General features: G+C 33.9%; 1 long non-coding RNA gene across 1 annotated transcript; it reads left to right on the forward strand.

The window, feature by feature from the left end:
* Nucleotides 1-757: 757 nt before the first annotated feature.
* On the forward strand, nt 758-2,990 carry LOC127076386 (uncharacterized). Its single transcript, XR_007786808.1, has 2 exons — nt 758-1,220; nt 2,624-2,990. It is a non-coding gene; the product is annotated as an uncharacterized LOC127076386 (long non-coding RNA).
* The last annotated feature ends 6,342 nt before the right edge of the window (nt 2,991-9,332 follow it).

Consider the following 9,332-nt stretch of genomic DNA (forward strand, 5'->3'; position numbering starts at 1 on the left):
TTTGATTTTATCTTGTATTATTAGCATGCAAAGGAAAACGATACAAAATGGAAAGTGCTAAGACTATTATACGTTCATGGGGATTGAGAATATTTTACCCACAACGGGGGATGAATCATAAATCATGCAAGAATTAGAAAGATTTATACAAGCATACAAATCATACGACCATTGATCATGCACGAAAAATCATTGAAGTGGCAAAATAAACCATTCAAGAATAAAGTCATGGAATCAAATTCTAATAAGTTAAAAATTAATTCTTAGGACTAAACAGGATTAGTATTGCTAACTAAAGTCTAATGGAAATTATCATGTGTATCAATGTCTAAAATTAGCACTAATCTAAATTTAACCAAATAATTAAATGTTAACCAAGACTCTAATATGATTCTAATTGAAAATTATCCTAAAAAACTAAGGATTATTATAAACTAAAGTGCATTCTATTTTTATTTATTATTTTCCCAAAATATTTTTCATGATGAAATGTATTCAAACATGGGCATGTTTTGAAAGGATTTAGAAAAAAAAACATTTGAAAAGAATTAAAAAAAAAATATTAAAAATAATAATGCAAGAAAATAATTTAAAAGTAGAAAACTGAGGGTGCATTTTAGATAGAGGGTGTATGCTAGCAATCTTGGGTTGGGCTCAGAAGGCCCAAGGAAAAGAGCGCCTGGTTCATCCATCAAAACATAGGGGGTGTACTGTAGTGCCTACGTGGGTTATGAACAACATTTATGTTTGGGCTCAGAAGACCCTAGGCCCAGACTGCATCAGGAGGAATTCAGCCACATTTACTCAGTTGTTTCGTCCCAAAACGAAATGGTTCACTCGCCTGAGGTCCAAACTCCGCCGCGCCGGAAATGGACTCCGGCGGCGGCGGAGGACCAAACACAACTCCTCTCACACCAAAACGTTCATCCTTGTCCCCTCTTCCACAATATTCTATCCCCTTCCCCTAATTTCTAGGCTACAGTTCAAATCGAGCGAAGAACATATGAATCCTAACAAACAAAAATCAGAAATTAAACACTGCAGATATGGAATCAAAGCCTAAAGTAATAGGGCTTTGATTCCTCGAATCATGTCCTACATGATGGCAACTGTATCAGCGTGAAATGGATGGAGGAAAAGCGTAGCTTAGCTACGAGGCAGAAAAGGGCCCCAGTTATGTAGAAGTTGGAGAAGATGAAGATGAAACAGAAAAGCTCCAGGTAATCCTCAATATCACTACTCCTTCACGCTTGAATTATTTCCTCTTCTTCTTCTTCAGTGTTGCTCTTGTTGTTGTGATGTGCGAAACTGATGAGAGTTGAGAGAAAATAGAGATTGAGAGAGACTGTGATTCGATTTTCAGTGAGAAAATTATTGAACTGTGATTATGATGGATTTTGAAAGTGAGAAATTTTTTGTTAATGATTGAACGGTGATGATGGATTATATAGAGATTGATTAACATAACTGAATAAGGCAGCTCGGGTAGCTCTGTTATGGCACTTAACTCAGTTAACTTTCCATGAGTAAGTTTGTTAGCATGGTTAACAAAACCAGGAAGTCTGTTAAATCGAGTTGAGTTAGAAGGTGAGTTCAGGTTAGTTATGTTAAATTAGTTTGAATTCAGTTATGGCTTGGATTTGATTGTTAGTGTAGTATTAATGATGTTAAGTTGAATGAGATGTGAGAATTCTTATGTTAGTGAATTTAGAATGAACTTCGAATTGCAGTTAGAGGAAGGAATTTGTTAAGGGACTGTCAACTAAGTTAGTTTGGAAAATGAAATCATGTTCGTCACTCACAGTTAGTTTGGAAAATGAAATCATGTTCGTCACTCACAGTTAGTTTTTGGATAGTTAGTATTAGTTAGTTAGGATTGTTATATTGACATTGGCTGATTTGAATGAATGGGGGGTTATGGTTAGATTTTGAAATTTGAACTGTTAAATTAAATTTAGTTAAAGTTAAAATGAATATGAAACTGTACTTGTTAGTTAGAGTTGGAATTGGATAGTTAGTTATTGAAAGAATGTTAGTTAAATGTTAGTTGTTTATATGAGAATGAACTCAGATGTTGGTATTTGAAGTTGCAGACCTGTTAGTTTAATCTTGCTTTCTTATGAAATTAAACTCGAGCTAATTAGTGAAAATGGATAATGAGTGAGCTAGATGTAGTTAGTAAAAAATGAAAAGACTGTTAGTACTATTCATATGTTGAATTAATTGTCAATGTTAACGAAAGAGTTTGGATTTGAATTGTTACTGTGTTGCTAGGATCATTAGGGCTGGCTATCATGGAATTTGTAAAGTAGTTAGGAAACAAAATTGGTTAATTGAAACTGAATCTGAAGTGTGACTGCAATGTTATGACCAATGTTAAAGTTCTAATAGAATTAACTAAAACAATTAGTTTCAGTTGGCTTGAAGTGAAAGAAAAAAACAACTAGGCTAGTCATTATTTGAACTTGTTTGTGAAGTATTAGTGAAGGTAGTTAATGGACTGTTTTGAAATATTGTTAAGTTAGTTGAAGAACTGTTTTTTTTTGTTGACGTTTTGTGCACTTCGGTTTGAAGGTTCGTTTATATTGTTGGAACATGATTAGTTCAATTGTTTATTTTGAAGTTGAGAATATTTGTTATCCATTCCAATCTTGTGAGAAACATCTTATGCAAGTGAGGCAGTGGAAGCAATGGTTGGCATGAGTTAGCATTTGGAAGTTTTGGCAAGTGCCAATCAAGAAGAGCTTAAAGGCCTTGGAATATTTTTTGACGGAAGAAAAGTAGAAGTAGGGTTTATATTTGGTTAGTGGCTGACTTTAGTCACCTGGTTGACCAAAGTCAACCACTAACCAAATCTAAACCCTAACCAAATGGTTTGAACTTGAATGCTTGAATGAATTTTGACTGAAAATGAGTTTGATCTTGTATGAATGCTACATCATGAACAAAAAAATAATCACTAGCAATCACCAGGTAAGGCTTTATATGAACATGATTACCAAAAGTCAAACTTAACAATCCCATTTCACTATAAAATAATCCATGATGCACTCCAATCATGATCAAAGATCATACCAATGATTTATGTTTCCAGAGATGAACTACTAGATCAATGTATAACAATCCCAAAAATGTTTGATCCCATGTATGCCATGGAAGAAAAACCTTAGCCCGTGAGACTTTTCAGGCCTATCAACAAGAATCCAATCATACAACCTTTGAGTCAATGATATTTGTTTAAAAAATGAAATGAAAGAAATAACCTAAGTGCCTAAGAGGATGCATATGAATCAAAGACAAAAGTCAGATGAAAAGTGAAAAGGGTAGGAAATCTTTTGGTGTGTGACAACATTTAACTATCTTTTATTCTTTAGGTAGCTCTAAAATGATTAGGTTAAGATGATTAGTTTTAAAACTTTATCATGTTTTTGTGAATATTATTCTATCTTTTCTGATTAGGTTAGGCGATGAAAGCGGTAAACTGTAGAAAATAAAGAACACTGAGAATTATTCTGGTTCCCCTCACAATCCGAAAGTACTTCAGTCCCCTTAAAACATGTAAGAGATTTTATTATAGTTAGATCTTCCTAAACAAGACTCTAACCAAGTTATCAAGAACAATTCTCTTGAAACTTGTTCCACAAGAAAAGAAAACAATTTCCCTTTTCTTTAACCTTATCTCCAACAATCTTGGATGATAAGTAACCACACCTAATATCAAGCAATCCTTGATACTTAGGAATTTACAACAATGATTTGTATAATAAGTAAGTTTGTACAATGGGCAATATTTAATCAAATGATTAAACTATTCTTCTCTTTCAAAATATAAAGATTCAAGAACAAATACTCTCTAAGTGCTCAAAGATACTTTGTTGAAAATATGATGTGAAAATGCATTTCAAAAAGTATCTTAGTATGAAAGTTATGTTGAAAATATGCAGAGAAATGTTGGGCTTTCTGTTATTCAACAATTCATAAGGAGTCTTACCCAGAATAGGTCGGATAGAAATTCTGTTCTGAATATAACACGTTATGTTAACTGCTTATGCCTAGAAATGCTTAGCCATATCAGTTTCTTGGATCATGGTGCGGACCATTTCTTGTAGAGTCCTATTCTTCCTTTCTATAACTCTATTTGGTTGTGGAGTTACAGGACAGGAGCAATCATGAGAAATACCATTTGAATCAAAAAGATTTTCAAAATGTTTATTTTCAAATTCGCTACCATGATCATTTCTGACTATTTGTAATTCATTTATGTTTGCACTAGTGAGCAGAAGGTAGAAAACATATAATGTGACTCATCCTTGTGTTTCAAGAACTTTACACATGTCCAACGACTGTAGTCATAAACTATGACTAATCCATACTTCTTTCCATTGATAGAAGCAGTTTTCATTGGTCCAAACAAATCAATATGCAGAAGTTCTAATGGTCTAGAGGTAGAAACAACAGTTTTTGCTTTGAAAGAAATTTTAGAAAATTTGCCTTTCTGACATGCTTCACAAGGAGCATCTGAAGCAAACTTCAGTTTGGATAGACCTCTAACTAATTCAAGCTTACTTAGTTGAGAAATCATTCTCATGCTAACATGGCTCAAACGTCTATGCCAGACCCGTTGCTCCTTATTAACATCCATTAGACATTTTACATTTTGATCTTCAAGATCAAAAAGTCTAATTTTATAAATGTTGTTTTTCCTCTTTCCGTTAAAAAGGATTGTACCATCTTTCTGACTAATAACCATACAAGACTTTTGATTAAAGATGATATCATAACCATTGTCATTAAGTTGGTTAATAGATAATAAGTTATGCATCATGCCATCAACTAAAAGAACATTAGTAATAGAGGGAAGTTTACTATTACCAATGGTTGTAGAGCCAATGATCTTTCCTTTCTAGTTTCCTCCAAAACCATGAAGCCTCTAGGCTTAAGTTCCAAATCTTGGAACATAGACCTTTTGCTTGTCATGTGTCGCGAGCATCCGCTATCTAGGTACCATGACTGATGTTTCAGCTGAGCTGTTAAGAATGTCTGTAACATAAATGATTTTATCCTTAGGTACTCACTTTTTGGGTCCTCTTTTGTTAGTTTTCCCAGAGTTTCTTATAACTTTAGGTTTTTTAGCAGAAGGATAATCATGGGAGATTTGTGCATGATACTTAGGTTTTAGAACATAGTTCTTATCCTTAGTATACTTCTGTGTCTGTACAAAAGTATCAAGCTCAACGCCAACAAGCACGAAATGCACATAGAGAGGTTTTGGTTTGACCTTCTGACTTTCATCAGGTTTTATGGATAATGTAGAACCTAAATCTTTCCTGCCATTTCTGCTAACTCCATATATCAAGGAGACCATTTCTCTTCTATCTATGCTTTTAGCCAGAAAGTACTGGAATGCTCTGTCATATCTAATGACGCAATCAGTACCGAAAGCTTGTGAAGTTATTTCCTCCTCTATTTAAAATTTTTCTTTTCAAATCAGAGTTGTTACTTTCTAAAGAAAATACTTTTTCATTTAGAGAGGAAATATCTTTCTCAAGCTCTTTCTAAGTTTCGGAAGCAGTTACTTGGACTTGTTTAAGGTCTTTGTATTTACTCTGAAGACTCTGGTACTTTTCCAGCATTTTAGAGAGACATGATTCAATATCAGAATGAGATAAGTTAGAAAATACCTCTTCAGAATTGAAGTCAGATTCTGATTCTGATGATACCATATCTTCTGGTTCCTCAAAGCTTGTGGGATCCTCAATAGTTGCCATTAGTGCAACATTGGCTTTTTCTTCGTCATAATCTTCTTCTTTAGATTCTGAGTCATCCCAGGTATCCATCAACCCCTTCTTGACTTTGGAAAAGTTCTTCTTGGGCCTTTTATCCTTCTTTAGCTTAGGACAATCATTTTTGTAGTGGCCTGGATCCTTGCACTCGAAGTAGATAACTTCTTTTCCAGAAGCTTGTTTTTTTGTCCAGACGAAGATTTGAAGCGACCAACAATCCTTCTGGCTCCTATGAACTTTCCTTGACCACTTTGCCTGTGTTTCTAGAGTCTGTTGACTCTCTTTGAGATTAGAGACATCTCATCATCATCTTCCAAGTCTTCATCAAATCCTTCCGATTCTTCCTCAGTCTGATATGCTCTAGTCTTCTCAAGCTTGGATTTTAGCGCAACATATTTACCTCTCTTGTGAGGTTTATCTTCTTCTGGCTCAATCTCATGACTTCTTAAAGAACTAACAAGTTCTTCAAGACTGATGTTTTTGAGATCCTTTGTCGGCTTCAAGGCAGTTACCATACGTCTCCATTTTTTGGGAAGACTTCTGATAATTTTCTTGACATGATCAACTGTAGAATACCCTTTGTCCCGAACTTTAAGCCCTGCAGCAAGCATCTGAATTGTTGAGAACATAGTCTCAACTTTCTCATCATCTTCCATTTTGAATGCCTCATATTTCTGGATTAAGTCCAAAGCCTTTGTCTCCTTAACTTGAGCATTTCCCTCATGAGTCATCCTCAGAGAGTCAAATATGGATTTGGCAGAATCTATATTTGTTATCTTCTCATACTCCATGTAAGAGATAACATTAAGCAAAATGGTTCTAGCCTTATGATGATTTTTGAAGTCTTTCTTCTATTGATCAGACATAACACTTCTTGCTAAAGTATTTCCTTCAGCATGTATTGGGTGAACGTAGCCATCGACTACAAGATCCCAGATATCAACATCGTAACCAAGAAAGAAACTTTATATTATGTCTTTCCAATTGTCAAATTTCTCACCATCAAAAATAGGTGGTTTAGCACTGTAATGATCTCTTTCATTATTATTAACAACGTTAGCAGCAACAACCATTATTTCTCACACAAACTGGATCAATATTGAACAATGTGAGGTGTTGATAAAACTTTTTATCACAGTCAGAACCGGAGTTCTGATACCAATTGAAGGTGTGAAAAACACAAGAAAATTGGGGGGGGGGGGGGTTGAATTGGGTTTTACAAGCAAAAGCTTTTTCCAAAACAAGAACACCACTAACAAGTTAATAATGAAGAGATAAAAACACATAGATTGTTATCCTGGTTCGCTTGAAACTCAAAGTTAATCCAATCCACCCACCAAGGTGATTTGCCTTATACACAAGGACTTAATCCATTATAATCAATAGATTACAATAAACACAAATAGGGCCAGTTTGTTTTAGATTTAAAAAAAATGGATTTTTTCTTTGTATTTTTGAAAATGGATTCTATAAAAATGTTTTTCAAAATATTATAAGTTTTTCTAAATTTGTTTTCTATAAATTAAAAGATTGAATTGTTCATTCTATAACATAAATATACATTATTGAATATCAAAATATAGTCAAAATCACAATTTTTTCAAAAAGTTGTATCTTAAAAATGATTTTTATGAAAAGCTATTTGAAATAGCTTCAAAATTAAGTGATTTTTTGAAAATTTGATATCTAAAAAAAGTTTTGATAAAATGATGAAATACCTAAAATAACATTTTAAGAATAACTATTCAAACCAAATTTTCATTTGAAACTTTTATGAAAAGTTTCTTTGTAAATTTTTTTTACACTAAAATTTGTAACATTATAAAAATCATTTATAAAAAAAGCCAAAACAAACGGGCCCATAATAACCTTATTTGTCTTCTCAAGGATATAACTAAACCTTAGTCTCCTCAAGGACTCACAGAGAACAACTTTCATTGTCTTCTCAAGGATAATCTCCTTAAGGAATCAAACAAATAGTTTGAAGAACATTTTTTGTGTGTTACATGATGCTTCTATACAAGCATATTTACACAAATAAGAAACAAACACTTAAAGAAAACTATATACAAAAAATGATAACTTTTCACAAATAAAAATAGCTTGTCAAAAGTGTGTGTATTGCTAGTGTTTCTTCAAGTCTCTAATGCATGCTATATAGCATAAACATGTGACTGTGTGAGGGAAAAATAGGGAAAGCTTCTTGAGCGGATGTTCACTGTTGGATAGGAAGGGAATGATACTGTGTACTATCCTTTCACCCACAAAACCAGTGACAGATGTGATGTATAATACTATCCTTTCCCGTGAAATCAGGTAGTGGAAAGGTTGTTCATTTTGTATCATGTTCTATTTGATCATGTTTCCATTTTGATCTTATCTTCAAATTCATTGGCTTATGATGAAAACTTGATGAAGCATGAAATGAAGAAATAGAGAGTTGGATTCAGAAACTTCAGAACCTTGGGTCAGAACCTTGACAGCGTCAGTAGTCTGGCTTGAGGTCTTCAGTAGCTTCAGAATTTTTAGAGTCTTCAAAATCCTCAATCAGAACCATGATAAGTTTAATCGTCTATCTTGAGATCTTTAGAATCTTCATCTACATAACACAACTTTAGAAGCTTACCGTTTTTCAGAAGTTAGGTGATCAGAGTCACATCCAGAAGCAAGAACCGAGAGAACATTGCAGCAGCATCATAGTGTCTCCTCATAAGCTTCTGATGGGTGAAATAACACATAAGAAGAAAGAACATTGCAACAACAATATTGATGTCTTTCAGAACTTCTAATATCAGGCGCAAAAGTAGATTTGGAAAGCAAAGTTCAGAAAGTGATGATGTTGCACATCATATGATCAGAATCATAATTGGTTGTTAAAGCTACACAATAACAAAACATTAGGGTTCCAAAATTATTCTCACGTAAATACACTATTGTTATCATCAAAACTCAAGGTATAGATGCACCATCAAATCTTGTTCTAACATATCGGGCATACCGTTTTTGCCTGCACTCGTTGCATGCTGGATCTAGGTTTTAGACCCGTACACTCTAATATGTTTGCCTCACTCCACCTCATTTTTTAGGGCTTTTGCGAGACCATTCATTTTTTATAAATTTTGCAATTTTTAGCCTTTATGGGTGCCAAGCCCGCATGCCCACCCCGCCCACACTCATTATTTTACGGGACATGCCAAGGTTTTAAGTCCACACTCTTACATATGCCCGCCTTGCGCCGTTTTTTGCGGCCTTTGAATGACGGACCTAAGCGGGGAAGGCATGCCCGTTTGCCTCCCATAACCATGCAAAATTTTAATCATTCCATGATTAATTCTAGGCATCTTAGTTGTACCTCATATCTTATAAAATAAATTCATGATTGTCAAACATTTTATGATGAATTGAAAACATACCTTGAAAATTGATTTTTTTTGTTTCCAAGTTAAATGATTACACCTTCTTTCAACTCCAAATTCTCAAACTATTTCTTCTTTTATGACTTGGGATAAGAGCATTGAGAACATGAAAAATAGCCATTTTTATGCCTTA

Source organism: Lathyrus oleraceus, chromosome 4 (assembly GCF_024323335.1).
Source record: "Lathyrus oleraceus cultivar Zhongwan6 chromosome 4, CAAS_Psat_ZW6_1.0, whole genome shotgun sequence".
In the NCBI taxonomy this organism is placed as follows: Eukaryota; Viridiplantae; Streptophyta; class Magnoliopsida; order Fabales; family Fabaceae; genus Lathyrus; species Lathyrus oleraceus.